Here is an 18,783-nt window from a genome sequence, read left to right on the forward strand (position 1 = left end):
TGCTTCCCTTAATTATTAACATAAGCAAGTAATTTGAAAATGTTCTTCAGTTATTGTTTTTAAAACTTATTTTAAAACAGGACTTTCTTCTGCTTTTCAAAAAGCAATAGTTTCCTTAACTTATGCATTTGAATTTTTCACATTTCCATGTTTGTTGGTTTAAGTTAAAACTTAACTTTTAAATGAATTTTTTTTTTTTTAATTTAGTCTCATGCTGGATTCATACTGGCACCTCTCACTATCCAAAGTAAAGTTAAATTTTTGTTTCTTACTTCAATGTCACTCAAAGTTTGTAGCTACTTTCTATTGTTTGGCAGTTGTATATTTAAACAGGCTCTGTTGTACTACAAAGTTTTTTCATTGGATGCTTAGCTCAGGCTATATGGAAGATTATTTTTGGAGAACTAGAGGTTTCCCATAGGGCTTCCCTGAAGGTTGAGTGGGTAAAGATTCACAGACACAGGAAATGCAGATTCTGTCCCTGGGTTGGGAAGACCCTCTGGAGGAGGAAATGGCAACCCACTCCAGTATTCTTGCCTGGAGAATCCCATGGAAGAGAAGCCTGGAAGGCCACAGTCCATAGGGTCTCAAAGAGTCAGACACGATTGAGCAACTAAGTACACAGCACAGTATACAAAAGTTTCCCATAGTCAACATAAATGTATAAAACAACATTGAATCCTTATTGTTCCTCTTTCTTTTCCTAATTTTTTCTCTTTGTAGCATCTCAAATTGTGGTAATGCCAATAATATTGTGTAGTACTATTTGTATAGCAAATGTAATCTTAAAATAGATAAGGACAGAGAAGTCCTAATTGGAGTGCTGATTATAGGAATATGATTCAGAAAGTGTAATGTTCCTTTAGTAAGAAAAAAAAAATTATTTCTCTTTAATTAGTTAAGGACCTGTGCATCTAAAGTAAATCTGTAGATACAGTAAAAAAGTGTTATAGTCACCCCTTGTATCGGGCCCAGACTCCATTAATAGTCCTCAAGGTCTCTTCCCTGCTTTAATCAATAAAAACTTCTTCTGGAACCTGTGATATGTTTGATCAACATAGCTGGTTTCCAGTGCTATTGAAAATCCATATCTCTTCATCTGAATATCTTTTCAGTGTTAAATCAGACTTTATCTTACATCAATATTTCATAGAATAAAACATTCATTCTTCAGCAGCTTTGCACATCTCACTTAAACCTAGTTGAATGGTGATATACTTAAATTTTCTTGAAGCATGGCAGCAAAAAGTATCAATGTTGCCTTAAAAAAAGCAAAACAATCTAGCAATGAAAATTAATTCCAAAGGGGAAAACAGTGTATAAGTTGAAAGCCAGAAATACATTGAGTTTAGTTCTTGAAAATGTAACCATTATTTCTAAAGATCATGTAAAACAGTAATGTAAAATGTGATTTTTTATAATTTTTTAGAGTAATATCGACAGCTTTGATAAAATATAAAATGACTAGAGAACTTAGAGCCACTGCAAAAGACAGGCAAGGGAAATACCTGCTGTTCCTCTTGGCACAGTTAATAGCAAAGTACCTGCCAATAAAACCTTGGCAGAATGTTTAAATATATATTAGCAGAATTCTGCCAAACTCATTCTTATATACTTTTTGTTTTGTTTAAACAAATTGATAGAAAGTATCATTGTTTTATGAAGATAAGTAATCAAATAACTTTTTTTTCTTTTTTTGGAGAAGGAATTTTAGCATTATAAAAGAGTTGTCTAATGTATCTTAGTATTCCCAGTGTGACTGATAAAAATTTGATCTGCATGCACAGTTTGGAACAAACACAAATATATGCTACTCCCTACTTTCCCAGAACAGGATAGCTCTTCTGTTCTGATGCTCACACTTACCCTCCAATACATATACTGTTTATTATAAAGATATGGTTATGTTCCAAGAGGAAACACATTTTTTCAAGCTACACATTATACCATCAGTTTACCTAATTAGTTATGGACAGTCATGTCCATGTATGAGTTATTACTAATGATTTTGATGGTTTTATTCTACTTACTTATATGGTTCCTATACTACTGACCAGTGTATATTAGGTAATTTTGTCTATCCCATATTCTCTTTCTTGGGGAAAAATTATGCATTAATACATACAAAGGCAAATGAACTGGTCCAGGTGTCTACATTCCTGAAAAGATTATGAAATGTACACAAAAGCTTAATATTCATTTATTAAATCATAGAGATATTATCTACAAGGAATTTATCCTCAGTCTCTTGTTAAAATAGAGAAAGTTTCTCTGAAGCTTTTTCCTACATATTTTCCTTATAATTACCTGGCATGCTTTCTGTGCCTCCCAACTGCCACTGAGAATATCACATGCATGTGTCCTATTTTATTTTTCTTTAATTCTAGTTAAAATTCCTCTACTTTTGCTGAAGACTTCTCAAGTAATAGTAGCAATAGTTCTTACATCTTGAAGACCTATTAATAGAATTCAGACAGCACTGTGATATATTGTCTGTAACCTTATAAACATTTCTTGCATTTTTGAATTATATTTCTAAGTTTTAAAAAGAAATTAAAACTTAAAACAATTAAATATCTTATCAAAATTTATATGCTATAATTTATATTAATTTCTATTTTTATGTTAACCTCCTTTTGCTTCTAAAAACACTATTGAGTACTTATTCTAATTCACTTAGTAGGCTCTGAGCTCCCTTGAATATATAAAATATGCATCATTCATATTTTTATCATTATCATGCTTTGTTTAGAACCTGAAATTCAGTAAATGTTTAATACATATGATGAGTATAAACAAAAAAATATTTTTATAATTCTGAACTTCTAAAAGTCTAAGTGACTTTGCCACTGCATGCTAAAATATTTCATACACATCATGTTAATATAAATTGTTTTATCAATTATATGCATTATTCACATTTATCAATGTATACATTTTAGTTTTCTGAATTTTGGAGTTAGCTAGAAAAAGCCAAACACTCATTATTATATCAGACTGGATATAAACTACAAAGCATCAAGTGTGCATGAATCCAGCTGGAAGGTCAGTTAAAACTGGGCTCTTTGAAGAAACTTAAGAAAAATTTATAGCATACTGTGATTATGATATTACAGTTGCCATAAAAACTGCTTAAAGAATAAAAAATTTAAGGCCTTCTTGAAAAACAAATCACTGAGCTGAGTAATTCCTACATCTTATATCCTACTGAAAAAATAAAACTGAACCTTCAGAAAAAATCCCTATTAACATCCTCTTGCTGATAGTTAGGGTATATCTTTCCCATAATCCTAGATGTTTAGTTCTTTCTCATATAACTGTAAAGCCCTTAAGCCACTGAAAATGTACTCTTCCAATTTCTGAACAATGGTGTAAGAAAATATTATAAGAATGTAGAAACCATGTTGCATATAAAATTGGTATATTTCTAAACATACTATTCTAAGCTAATTAAATTAACAAATCCTAACTGGATGCTTCATCATCTATATATTATATTTAGTTATTTAATAGTAGAAAAAAACTATCCTGGAAATTTTTTTGTGCTTGGTTTTGATATTCTCTGATTTATTCATTTGCTATGGGCAATAGGAATTACCAAGTGTATTTAATCCTTGATTTCAAGGAATGGCCAATAATGGGGAGAAAAGGCACATGTATATATGAAACAATTAAAAGCAATGCAGGTTGGTATACAAGTCATCATAATGATTATAATGACTGATACTGTCAACATAAAAAAATATTTCAAGAGCATTCAGAGGCTTTATTGTTTTATAAGTAGTCAGGGTTTAGCAAGTACTGAGAAATATGTGTAGTTTTGAACACTTGTGATGCTTGCAGGAAAAAAATATGTATGTAAGTGTATACGTGTGCCTGTGTGTGTTTCCTTTTATAGCACAGATTACTTTTACTGTGACTCATGGAATTCTGTAATTGCTAAAATGATAAGGTACATTTGTCCTGACCTAGTTGCTTTGATACAGTGAAATTTAACCTCCAGTTTGTTTCCAGTTTGCTGAAATATATTTGGAATCTAATCTCATAGTAAACCTGAGATTCTCAAACTTCTTGTCTACATAATAAACAGTCTTGGAAATTCTTAGAAAAGTACAGATTGCTAGGATCTATCCTTAGAGATTCTAATTTTTTTTTGTCCTCATGTTGGCCTAGAAGTCTGCATTTTAATTAGTTTCCTCTCTACCCAAAGGATCCTGACATAGATGGCTGGTAGAAAACTTACTGGGAAATATTATACTATGCCATCCGGTGAAAGCAAAGTTCTGGTTATCTTAATTGCTAATGCATCACCAGTATCTTGCAAGATTTTGTAAAATGATTGTTTTAGAGAGCAGTGTTTTTTTTTTTTTCCTCATTATGTAGTTGTTTATTTAGTAATTTAAAACTTCCTATTGTTATTTAGGGCTTCCCTTGTGGCTCAGATGGTAAAACGTCTGCCTGCAATGCAGGAGACCCAGGTTAGATCCCTGGGTCAGGAAGATCCCCTGGAGAAGGAAATGGCAACCCACTCCAGTACTCTTGCCTGGAAAATTGGAGGGAGGAACGTGGTAGGAGGGAGGAGCCTGGTAGGCTACAGCCTATGGGGTCGCAGAGTCGAACACGACTGAGCGACTTCACTTTCTTTCACTTTCTATTGTTATTTATGAAACCGTAATGTTCACTGTGACAATATAGATTAGCTCTTAGGAATGCAGCAATACTAAGACCAGAAAGCACATCATGAGAAATGTTAGAATGTGGTAAATGTATCAGTAAATATTGGCATGGGTTGCAGGGAGTCTGGGAAAGGTTATCACTTCTCATATTGGAAGTAGAGGGAAGACTTTCTAGGTTAGGTGATGACTGTGCTGACCCCAGAGAAAAACTGGAATCAGTGGGTCAGAGAAAACTGGTTGAAGTTTGTTCCTGTCAGAGAAAAGATCAAGACAAAAGGCACGGAAACATGTGACATTGCTGTTGTGGAGGAACCGCAAATGGGCAGAGGCAAGCTCGTTTGATACGGAGGATGCAGAATGAGGAAGAATGTAGCAGGAAATACAACCACAGAGAGAGAGAAAGGCAGAGACTAGATCACTGCAGGGTGGGACAAATGACAAACCTGAGCTGGATGTTCTCTTTGTATATCATAGGGTCATACAAACTTGCTCTGGAAAATTTATGATATTCAAATCAAAATGACAATTCTTAGGAAACAGCTATAGACAGCAACTGGCCTGTTGTGCATTCTTTGAGGAGAAGAAAAGAAGAGGGATGACTAGATCTAATCACTGCCATTCGATGTCAAGGTTAAAACATCAATATTATTTGCTAGGAGGAAAAGACTTTATCTCTGAAATACCATTAGTGGAATGTCTCTTGTTGAGGATTGGTAAAGAAAAGAGAGCCGTTATCTTCTGGTCCATAGGCTAAGGGTCCCTGGGGAAGCTAATGGAAACTATGTAACTCTCTGGGATAAAACTAGAGGTGTTTGAAAACTCATCCCCTCCTCCTGCTATAACCTCACCTGGAGTCTTCATCTATTTTCCTGGCACAGAGGGTACATGTCTGTATGACCCCGGCAGCTGCTCTGGATGTCCTAGATTTCTCTCCACATCATCTGAACCTATTGATTGCCTCCACACAGCAGATTATTAGTAAAGTTTGATACAAAGCAAGATGTTTTATTTGTATCAGTCTTAATTTGACAAATCAATTATTTGTGCTGTCTCAAGTGATAGGTGGCAAAATTAATATAGGCTAACACCATAAATTTTTTGGAGAGAAAAGCAGGGATGGATACTTAGAAAACAAAAATTATACATGCCATGCTAAAATTACCCTGGTAATTTTAGAAAGAGAGAAGAGCTGTGTAATATTACTATTTTCTCATCATAAAACCAGGATAAACTAGAAATCTTTGGGTTATAGAACAAAGAAGCAAAGACAAAACCACTCATCTTCTGTTGATAACTAATTATAAATTTCATGCCACAAATAGAAACCTTATTAGGAGAAAATGCCTATTAAACAGGGTTTAGGGCTAACTTCATTTACAAAGAGGTCCTGGGAAAGCGCTTGAAAGTGGTTAAAATAATGATTGGGATAACAAAGAATGAGATTGCTTCTATAGTGGGAAGTGTTTTTCTTGGAATTAAAAATGAAATGCTGAGTTTAAATTCTTGCACACTTATGACATCCCGTACAAAACTAGTCAGCTATTGCAAATAAACAACACTGTTTATAAATCCATGTCACCTTACCTATTCTATATGATGGCCATTGTTTCATAGGAAGAATCACAGAATTGGGATAAAATTGAGCCTATTCTGCTGGCATAGTAACCCTTGTAAACTAGCTGTATGCCTGGAAATTATGGCCTAATTGTTTTTCTTGACCCTTATTGCTTCCAAAGGGATAGGGTATGTCTAAAGTGGGTAAACAGGGTGTAGATTGTTTGGTGTTGTTTTAAATATATGATTAAAGAAAACTAACACTACAAATGATTGTGGCCAAAAGTCTTATAATGCTGCAGGAAATATAGTATAATGCAGACAAAAGTTTTTCAGAGAGTAGGTCATGAAGTTTTGGCAAAGAAGAAAAAAGGAAAAAAATAATGTAAAAAATAACTGATAAATTGATGTTGTGTAAATCCAGAGAATTAACATCAAGATCTTAAAAATCAATTCTCTGCTTTTGGGGGGCTTAGTGGAATTCTCTAAATACAGAGGTAATGTGATGGAAAATCCCTGTTCCTAGCAATATGAGAGGCATTCTGTTCTGTTTTGAATACAAATAGATCACAAGTGAAGAAAAACTATGAATCAGTAAATAACATGTAAGAAAAAAAAGGCCAAAGAAGAAACCTGATTTTTCAATCATTTAAGTTTTCTTCTACTGACATAAAATAACAAAAGTAAAACATAAAGCTTATAGATACAATGCAGCTAAATAAAATAAAAAGCAAAATGTTTTAGAGTTAATAGCTGATAATTTGTGCTGGGAGAGGCAGGTAATGGAGCTTTATTTGTACAAAATGTATCAGTGACTACACTGACATTTTCTGTTATATTTATTTCTACACTGAGACATCAATTTATGAAAAAAGTGAATCAAGCCAAGGGCTTTCAGATATCAAATGCAGCCTAGAAAACAATTTGATTTAAAGACTTTTCTCATTTTGTCTAATTGTCAAAAGAATTTATTGGGCTAAGGAGACAAGAAATATTTTTAATAATATCAACTATTCAATCTAGATTTTAAACAAATCAAGAATTTTAATCTGGTTGTCAGTTTACTAGATAGACAGATAGAGATAGATACTGTGAAATTGCATTTTAGAATTAACTGAATGTGCTGGTAGTATTTGAAGAAGTTAATTATTAAAACATTTTTTCTAAGTGTTCATTTTTTGTACTTCAAGGTAAAGTGATATACCCTACATTTCTTTCTTCCTTCCTGCCCTCCCTTCCTCTCTTTCTTAAAACAACATTACTATCCATCCTTATGAAACACCAATATTTAATCCCTAGTTTTTACTTTACAGCCAAGAAAATAAGATTTTAGCATAGATAGAAAACAATATTTTCAATGTTAATGTAATAAAGAAACGACAGAATCAATTATAACTTATTTCAGAATAACTGCAAGGGTTATCTATTTGAGGGGAAGGAATTACTTTTTTCATAATAATTTTCAAACCCAGGTAATGATCTATAGGGGAAAAACAACCTATTACTTCCTAGCCATCTCTTATTTGAATATAGTACCATTCATGGTTTTACTTTGTTGGTTATTTGTTCTCCACCCTTTATTATGTGTTTCAGTTGGAAAGATCTAATATAATATTGATTACTCAAGGAGTTTATTTGGGAGACATTTGATATAATATACTTACTAAATAAAGGAATTAAATCTTGAAATATATATATGTATATTTCTAATTTTTTAAAATTGGAGAATAATTGCTTTACAATATTGTATTGCTTTCTGCCATATAAAAACATGAATCAACCACAGGAATACTATGTCCCCTCCCTCCTAACCTCCCCATCTCCATCGGGATCCCATCCCTTTAGACTGTCACAGAATACTGGACTGAGCTTTGTGTGTCACACAGCACATTCTCACTTGCCATCTATTTTACGTATGATTGTGTGTTTCCATACTATTCTCTCAGTTTGTCCCACCCTTTCCTTATCTACTGTGTCCCTCAGTCTATTCTGTATATTTTTAATGTTATGACTGTTGCTGAACCAAACTTACATCCCCTCACCCTTGTACAATAAAGCCAATGTACTGGCGTAGGTTGTGGTGGAGTAAAGTACCGCTTTCATTGCAGGCACCAAGCAAGGAGAACAGGCAGCTCGTGCTCGAGACCAGAAATCCCCAGTGACCTTAAGGGAAGGAGTTTTAAAGACAGTATGAGGAAGGGGGCTATACGATATGTGATAAGATTGTGCACAACTTTCAAGTTGGTTGTAACCAAGGTAAAGGTTTATGCCTTATCAACCTCCGGTTTCAACCAGTCTAGGCTCTATGTTCTTGTGGTCAGTAGTTTTCATATGGTGAGTCTGCTTTCTGTAAAAACAACTTAGAAATATATGTCAGGTCTTTATATATATCTTTCAGTGAACTATGAGTTCAGTGATTCTGCTATGTGATAGATTTATAGTTCAAATTATAACCAGTTTCCCAGACCAACAGCTATTCTTTATTTCTGTCACATTTCATAATCATTAACTTTTAAGTCAGCTTTTAGAGACTCAATGGAGACCTGAGAGACCTAGAGCAAAAACCTTTTATTTCAAAGGACAGAGACACAGGGCCTTGTATATGGTTTAATTACCAAGTGTGTAGTCAATTCCAAAATTAAAGCTTCCATTAAACCCTACCACTGGTATATGAGTTCTTTACTGACCAAAAGAAAATCTTTTTTTAGAAAATATTTGTTGTAATGTTTTTCTAACAAACAGTATAAGATATAGTTTTCTGCAGCTTGATCAATAACCTTTCCTGAGTCATGCAAACTAAATGTTAGTTTTCAATATATAAATATCCTATACCTTTAAGTGCAATTCTCTTTAAAAATTAATTTCATAATTTTAATTTTATTTGAATGAATGCTGGTTTTAATATCTCAACTCCATTTCTCACGGAAAGCTCAAATTCCAGTCCTCTCTATGTTAATTCATTAATATAACCAACATTCTTGTCCTCATGTAATAGAGTCTTTGAAATGTGAGAAGTGAAGAAAACAAGCTGTTCCATGAAATTGGGATTCTACAAATGAAGGCATAAGTGGGCATGTTTTTAATGGTTTCAACTATAGCAGTTTCCTATAAACAGGTTTTAAAAACTCAGAAGTGAATTGCATGATTTTATATCAGTCAGTTCAGTTGCTCAGTCACATCCGACTCTTTGCGACCCCATGAATCGCAGCACGCCAGGCCTCCCTGTCCATCACCAACTCCCAGAGTTCACTCAGACTCAGGTCCATCGAGTCAGTGAGGCCATCCAGCCATCTCATCCTCTGTCATCCCCTTCTCCTCCTGCCCCCAATCCCTCCCAACATCAGAGTCTTTTCCAATGAGTCAACTCTTCACATGAGGTGGCCAAAGTACTGGAGGTTCAGCTTTAGCATCATTCCTTCCAAAGAAATCCCAGGACTGATCTTCAAATGGACTGGTTGGATCTCCTTGTAGTCCAAAGGACTCTCAAGAGTCTTCAACACCACAGTTCAAAAGCATCAGTTCTTCGGCTCTCAGCTTACTTCACAGTCCAACTCTCACATCCATACATGACCACAGGAAAAACCATAGCCTTGACTAGACAGACCTTTGTTGACAAAGTAATGTCTCTGCTTTTGAATATGCTATCTAGGTTGGTCATAACTTTTCTTCCAAGGTGTAAGTGTCCTTTGATTTCATGTCTGCAATCACCATCTGCAGTAAATTTGGAGCCCTCCAAAATAAAAGTCTGACACTGTTTCCACTGTTTCCCCATCTATTTCCCATGAAGTGATGGGACCAGATGCCATGATCTTCATCTTCTGAATGTTGAGCTTTAAATCAATGTTTTCACTCTCCACTTTCACTTTCATCAAGAGGCTTTTTAGTTCCTCTTCACTTTCTGCCATAATATCCTCACTATAAAACAATTTGCTTAATTTTGTCTCTTTTTAACATATATAATATGCTATATATGAGTAAATATTATGTATGTTCCATTGGTTTGAGATTTAAATATCAGTTTTCTTTTGTTTTGCTTTTTTAACCAAGGAGACTGGTCTTATAGGTATGGACTTGGACCAAACCTTCTCCCATTCCTGATTTATCTTCTATGATTGGAAATAAAGTGAAAGTGAAAGTGTTAGCCACTCAGTTGTGTCCAACTCTTTGTGACCCTATGGACTGTAGCCTACCCGGCTCTTATGTCCATGGAATTCTCTAGACAAGGATACTGGAGTGGGTAGCCATTTCCTTCTCCAGGGGATCTTTGCAGCCCAGGGATCAAACCCAGGTCTCCCACATTGCAGGCAGATTCTTTATCATCTGAGCCACCAAGGAAGCCTTCCATGATTGGAACTCCTACATAAAATATGATTCTGACAAAATGAGACTGTTAGAGCTTGTAGAGAATGATTGGTCCAAGCTTTTAGGAAGACTTTTGTGTTAATATCTGATGTTAAAGGAATTAATACTGTTATAATACTATCATATTACACATAAATTACATGTAAATAAGATGTTTAATATTTTATAGTTCCAACATGCTTAAATGTTACTTTATTTTGCCATAAATATTTGGTGACACATATGTTATTATACATTTTATTATGTAACAAATTACTCAGAATAAATTCCTCTTTTAAAACTACCTAAAACATATAATTTAATGGACATGGAACATTAAAAAATATCTCCTATTAGTGTTTACGAACTTATAGCTTGAAATTTGATATTGTGACCATTTTAGCTGAATATTTGTATTCACAAAAGAAATCACTTAAGAGTTCTACTGTGATTTATAAGGTAAAAGAATTCTTCCAAAAACTCAAATATGATCTTGACGTGAGGACAAATGGCAATGACTGGGACATTCTATATAAATTGTTCACCTGATTGATGGTCCAGAGTTGAAGGGGAAATAGCAAATTTTACTGGACTAATGAAATAAAAATATAGAATTCAACCAAATTCTTCCTTCTGCATTTTGTCCCTACAGTACTTCAATTCCTTCTGTTATCTGTAGCTGGTTTGTTTTGGATTATAATGACCATTATGAATGTTGAATTGTTTTCAGTGAAAAATGACTTTTTTATTGATTCGGTTAAATCTGACCTTTTATCTTTCTGACAAATGTGATAAAATAATCCTTATATCTCCTCCATTTGCAATAGCCCAAAGCAGAATTCAAGAACAAACATGTTGCTTTACCTAGTTTTTCCAAAATCTAATTACAATAATGGAAAGATTTTTAAATTCCTTACAATAATTTTCATCCTAGAGGGTAGTTCGCATAGTGAATACTTGATATTTGCAAAGAGCCTAGAGCTTGAGAATATCTTTTTTGTGTGCTGCAGACAACAGAGTGTGCCATCAATTAAGATAGCAAACCATTAATTAAAATAGATATATGAAAATTCTAAGAATTAAATGAAAATCATGTACTTCCATCTGATCTATGGATGAGACTATCTTCTTCATGGCTATAATAATTCAGACAATATCAAAAATTCATTAGTGGGAAAAACATGGTGAATTTGAGAAGAAAAAGCAAGTGTCTTGGCCATCCAATTGTAGAAGGCTCAATACAAGAAGAGAAGCACAATTTGTAATTACTAAGTTTGTTTCCCTAGCCTGAACTTGCTTACACTTAATATTACCTCTTATACTGTGCAATCATTTGTCTTTAACTAGCACTCAGACACACACACTAAAACACATACATAGTATTTTGAATATTCTATAATCTATAATTGAACTATATATCACAAACTGTGATTTTTTAATTATTTTAAAAATCAAATAAAAACTTATGTTAAAGCTTCCATAATGTGCTTGCTGCCTATTCAGAAAATGAGATAAAAAATATATATATTTATTTGGCTAAGCCAGGTCTCATTTGCAGCACATAGGATCTTCGATCTTCATTGAGGCATACAGGATCTTTTCCCTTTTTAGCAGCGTCTTACAAATCCCTAGTTGTGGTATGTAGAATCTAGTTCCCTGACCAGGGACTGAACTTCAGCCCCCTGCATTGGGAGTGAGGGATTTTAGCCACTGGACCATGAGGGAAGTCCAGGACTTATTTTTAAGGAGTGGGAATCAAAATGAACTAAGGGAGAAAAGGGAAATAGAAGCAATAGTTTTTAACTTGAGAAATTTGGTTATTTTAGTAAATGCCATTGTTAAATACACTTTCTGCAGTTTTTTCCTTCTACAAGTATAAGGCTATGTATAATTAAAATATAATACTGTAAATATATTGAACATAAAATATTTAACATATGTGTTATAATTTAAAATTTTTCCAAAGTGTTCCATGTGTTAGGCATCTCTGTTTTAATTTTTCTGGAGTCTCCTCTACAGAGAATTACCCTCCCAAGTAGCCCAAGCATAGTTTCTCGGAGGCTGACATTTCTTGCCTGCCCATGCCTCCTCTCCCATGCTTCACCTCCCTTTCCACCTTTAGTCATCAAGATTCTGCAGTGTGGCTAAAGTACTGAGTTTAGTGTTAGACAGTATCGCAGAATAATGGTTAGAAACAAAATATTATCTCCTACCTTAGAAATCCTTTCAACAATGGTGGTAGGGAAAGAGAACACCTTTATTGTTGCATTGTTAAACCAGAATATGATGCCTGGAAGAGTAAGCTCAGAGGTTGCAAAGACAGGAAAGATTATGCCCTTATATATCCAAACAGATGCAACCCACTACATGTATGCTTTCAAGATAAACAATAACTAGTCCTCAAGTAAAAGGACATGCTGTGCTTAGTCACTCAATTGTGTCTCTTTGAGACTCTATGGACTATAACCTGCTAGGCTTCTCCATCCATGGAGATTGTCCAGGCAAGAATATTGGAGTGGGTTGCCATGCCATCCCACCAGGGGATCTTCCCAACCCAGGGATCAACTGGACCCAGGTCTCCCCCATTGCAGGCAGTTTCTTTACCATCTGAACCATCAGGGAAACCCAAAAAGATGTGAAAGAACTATTTTTCACACAGTTCACCTAACATTACCTGATAATTGGGGCGACTATCGGTGGGGTGAATGTCTGCCTTAATTAGTTGGTTTCGTATCTTTTCCTGTCTTTAACTGGAGGAAGTTTCGCAACTTAAGGTAAGGCTCCCACTGAAGTTAGGCTCCTACCTTCCCACAGAAACTGAGAGAAACTCTTTTGAAGTTTGCATTTCAAGGAAGTCCGCAGGTCGTTGAGAAAGACATCCTGGGTCATAAAGCTGACAAAAGGCCAATCTAGTCTTCAGAAGGATTTATACACATTTCAGACGGGAGAAAGCACTTACAACTTTTCTCAAGTAAATGTTCAAAGAACAAGTTGAGGGAGGGAAGCGTATTCCCTTATTTTCAACAGGGAGAATTAAGTCTTTTAAGTTGTATTTTTGCTTCAAGTAGAAACTCAAGAGTATCTTGTGTTTCAGTTTTCTTAAAAACATTTTTATACAATGATGTGCCATCATTTCCATTAAAAAGTTTCTTGTGAACTGCCCTGCTGTGCTATGTTTTTCTTTCCTTTTATTAGCCTTTTTGCAAGGCAAAAGGTGAAAAGACATATCTTTAATAAATTAAACCTAATGATAAAAAATATAGTTTCTGGTTCAAAGTTCATCCTTTGCCTTACAGTTTATTTCAACTTTAATGTTTAAAGTTGATGTTTGATTTTAGTTATGATGAGAAAGTAAGGTAATTTAAAAATTCAGATTGAAATCTTTGTATTACACAATGCTTGATTACAGTCACATTAATCACAGTTCATATTAATACCTGGATACTGTAGACTGCCTTTCTGAATAATGATTGCTCTCTAGGGTTGTCACTTGTTAAAATAGAAGTCGTTTAGAAGAATGGTCTATAGCATTTCTAGGTTCATTGATTTCATAGCGTGCATTTAGTAAGCAAGGCAGAAGAGTTAACATTTTTGGATATTAATCAAAATATTCTTACTGAATACACATGTCTCTTGAAGTTATCTTTGATCCAAGAGTTGTGTGTGACTTGAGAATTGTCTTCTATTCAGAGTTTGTTTTCTTCTGATTAGAGTTACTGATATATGAATACTTGCAATATTCATATATGGAACTGTGATCCAAACCAAGAGCTGTAGAAAACTTGCAATACACTATTCTTACTTGGAGATTAAGAGAAATATACATAAACTGTATCATATACATTAATATAAATTCATGCCACAAGACAAGTAAATAAACCAGATATGAAGCTAATAAGCAAAAGCATTTGATGAGATATTCTTCTCCATTAATCATAAATACTGAAAATGAAATAACAACATATGTGTTTAATTATACACAATGCCATGAATACAGTCTATCTCTTACTTTAAATTATTTGGAAAATAGTTTGACAATAGAAATATGTTTTTTGTTAATTAAGCCCATTTTTTTTTCAATTTGTGTGGTTTTTTTTTTTGCTCTATGTCAATCAACTAGTCTACTTTCTCACTGGCAATCACTAATGAACACATAATTCTATTAATAGTCATCTACAAAACCAATTGACATCCAGTTTTCAGTCATAAATTTATGACTCTTGACCCTCTCTTTTTAATTGCATTTTGTCCTGTTTCACCAGAGGACCTTTCCTCTTGATCTTTCAGTTCATGTAATTTTGCTCTGAAATTTTTTAATTACTAAGACTTGTTATTTACTTATTTATATTCTCAAGTCTATAGTTTAAACTTGTCAATAGTAATTTTACATGATCACAGAAAAGTCTAGATTCCAGATTTTCTGTCTCACAGTGTCTCTTCTTGAGTTCTGTTTACTAATTTCAAGCCAGTCTTGATAAAAGTATGTATGTATGGTGAGCACTAGATAGGGCATCCTTGTACAATTCACAAAATCATTCAAGTAATTTTTTTATATTTCTGTAGTGACATGATCTGTCTCCAAGATACTTGGAATGGATCCCTCATTATGAAACAAATTAAAGAAAAAGTCCTCAATTGAAAGGGTAAGTGGATGTGTTGAACTTCAGATATTTCCCCCACACTCATTCTAGTTTTCACTATCCTGAGACATCCATGTGAAACTAGATGGGCTTCTTCAGAAAACACATTTAAAAAATGGAGATTTAAAAAATGCTGATACTAGAATTCCCAATGAGTGTGACCATAACCAGTAAGTCAGAGGTAGCAGTATTAGGAAAAAGCACTTCTGTAGTATGTTAATCTGACTTTAAGATACATTTTTGAGTTAAAATGAGAATGCATAGAATATATTTTTTATTAACTCTCAAGAATATATTTGACAGTTTGAAAAGCAACTTTGAAGAGAATAAACTCAATGTTAAAGAACATATCTAAATTTTTACTTAATTGTCATAAGATCCAAAAACAAAATAATAATAAAAATGTCTATCTGTACCCTCCTTTTCAGTATAATGAGCCCATTTTCTAGTGTATCAAGTTTGCTTTTTATTTATCTTTAACTCCTTCAAACTATTTACAGTGTTCTTGGATCCAGTATTCTATGATTTGCTCAACATATATATTTCCATTTTTTCCAGTAATGGGAGTTGTCACAAATTAGTTTTCAGTTTCACAATTAAGGTACCAAATTTGGTGGGTTCCCAAATAAATGAAAGCTTTTAGAGTGTTCAAATCTTTATGTATTCTTTCTCAGCTCTATCATAATTTCATCACATAGGAGAATTCTCAATAGCCCATTTTGTTTTGATTGCAGAGGTACCAAGAAAAGTATTTCATGGGTTTCTTATGGGGCTGTGTCATTTTTCTTTTGCTGTACAACAAAGCACTCCACAATTTAATACTTTCAAACAGCAACCCTTATTATTGCTCACAAGTCTATCAGTCAGTTAGGCAGTTCCTTGGATCTGAACTAGGGTCAGCTAATTTCTACTGGACTCATCCGTGACATTTATAGCCAGCTGGCAGAGTAAGGTCTAATATGGCCTCCCTCAATATGTTAGAGATTAGCTGGCAATCAGCATGAGTGATAGGAATGACTGAGCCATTTGTCTTTATCTAGTAGGTTCTCCAGAGAAGGCAATGGCACCCCACACCAGTACTCTTGCCTGGAAAATCCCATGGGCGGAGGAACCTGGTAGGCTGCAGTCCATGGGGTGGCGAAGAGTCGGACACGACTTCACTTTCACTTTCACTTTTCACTTTCATGCATTGGAGAAGGAAATGGCAACCCACTCCAGTGTTCTTGCCTGGAGAATCCCAGAGTCGGGGGAGCCTGGTGGGCTGCCATCTCTGGGGTCGCACAGAGCCGGACACGACTGAAGCGACTTAGCAGCAGCAGCAGCAGTAGGTTCTCTAGTGTTGAATCACATGATAGCAGCAGGATTCTGAGAGGGAAGAACAATACCTAAACTCAGAGCTGGTGAATCATCAGTTCTGCTACATTCCATTGTCTACAGTTGGTCACAAGGCTAACCCTCAGGCAAGCCATAGAATAGTATAAACTCCCACTTGATGAGAAGACCGGCAAAGCCCAACTGCAAAACGTAATTAAAATAGATGATTGAAGCCATTTTTGAAATAATCTATGACAAAGACTGAGACATCCTCCAATAAATTTTGTCATTTTACAAATCAGTAGACATCAATAAAATATTCAACTTTCATAGAAAAATTGTGAGCATGCATTAAATTTGAATCAATGCCAAATTATAATACTAAACCAAAACTAGATTAAGCAAAATTTTGAAACCTTAGAGGTTTTAAAACAGATAAATTTTGTTTCCTCTTAGAAATTCAGAATAATGTTGATAAATTTTTTTATGTATCCATTAAAATGTAGTCTTTACTACTGGACCAGAATTCACTTATGATCTTCAGATATTGTATAAGTGCTTTCTGAAAAAGGAGCTTAAGTGTTATGTGGTCATGTGGATAACAAAGTGTTTTTGTTGTAAAAGGAAGCCATTACAATGAATTTCCTGATAACTATGTAATCAAATAATATAAGAAAAATACACTTAGTTTAATGTGCCATTTATTTTGATACTGTTGATAGTATACTAAGCAATGATAAATATAATAAATCAGAAATACTCAGCTTTTTAAAAATTTATATAATGTTAAGTTAATATCTTTTTTTAAATAATGTGGAGTTTCTTAAGGTTTTGGCCCTGAATAACGATCTTTAAAATCTTTTTAAATCATCATTATTCCTTATAACTCTCTACAGTGTTAAACTTTTTTATAAGTATATTGGTTCCTTAGAATCATCAATCATAACTCAACTAATTATAAACAGAACTATTTTGAATTTTAAGGCTGAAAAAATATACAGGGCTATGGACTTGTTTAAATATCTAGTAAATAAGTGGTTTTAAGATTTTTCTCCACATTTTAAATAACAACCTAGACAAAGGAAAATAAATGAAAAAGGGCCCTAATTTAAAAAAAATTTATTCCACATGTAGGTGGATCATGCATAGAATAGAAACATAAGAGAATTGTTTTGAATTTTATTCATTGATCATATACCCTTTTTTACTTCCTCAGTCTCTTACCATAGTTAATAAATTATGACATAGATTCCTAGAGAAAGAAAAAAAAAACAAAACTTGAATTAGGACAGAGGTAACAATTTCATGCTATAGTCTTGCTTTTTCTACATGTGAATCTTTTTAAGGGTCATCAAGCTTGTCACCAAGTGATAATAATAAGGCATATAAAGAGTCCGCCTGCAGTATAAGAGACCCCGGTTCGATCCCTGGGTTGGGAAGATCCCCTGGAGAAGGAAATGGCAACCCGCTCCAGTATTCTTGCATGAAAAATCCTATGGACAGAAGAGCCTGGTGGGCTACAGTCCATGGAGTCACAAGAGTTGGACTTGAGTTAGCGACTAAATCACATTATTAATATAACTGCTGAATTATACTTTTCAGATTTCTGGAAAATAAGATAATATGCCTGGGAAGATTGAGGCAAAGTTAAAGAACATGGAGTATGGCAAAGGGAAAAGCTAATATGTAGTAGAAAATAATGGCAATAGCTTGCAAGATGCACTATTTAAATATTGGACTGTTAGTGAAAGAAAGTGAGTGAAAGTTACTCAGTGTCTGACTCCTTGTGACCTCATAGACTGTACAGTTCATGGCACCCTCCAGGCCAGAATACTGGAGTGGATAGCTTTTCCTTTCTCCAGGGGATCTTCCCAACCCAGGGATTGAACCCTGGTCTCCCTCATTGTAGGCAGATTCTTTACCAGCTTAGCCACAAGAGAAGACCATTGGACTGTTACTTATCCATTAATTATCTTAGTAAAGGAAATAAAATATTAGCAGGTACTATCACTAATGAAATTCCCTTGTATAAAAGATATTTTCAAACTTTATTATGCAAGAATCTTCTAATCAAAATCAATGGATCAACTGATCCATCAGTTGATCAAAAATCAACTCTGTCCACATTTTAAAATAGTTTTGTAGGTGTCAACCATTTCAATTGCTCTTAGCTACTGAGCTCCATTCTCATATGCAGGACAACATGTTACCTTTAGTTTTTATACGTATGGAATGACTCATGGACTATTCTTGTTTAT

Source organism: Ovis canadensis, chromosome 1 (assembly GCF_042477335.2).
Source record: "Ovis canadensis isolate MfBH-ARS-UI-01 breed Bighorn chromosome 1, ARS-UI_OviCan_v2, whole genome shotgun sequence".
Classification (NCBI taxonomy): domain Eukaryota; kingdom Metazoa; phylum Chordata; class Mammalia; order Artiodactyla; family Bovidae; genus Ovis; species Ovis canadensis.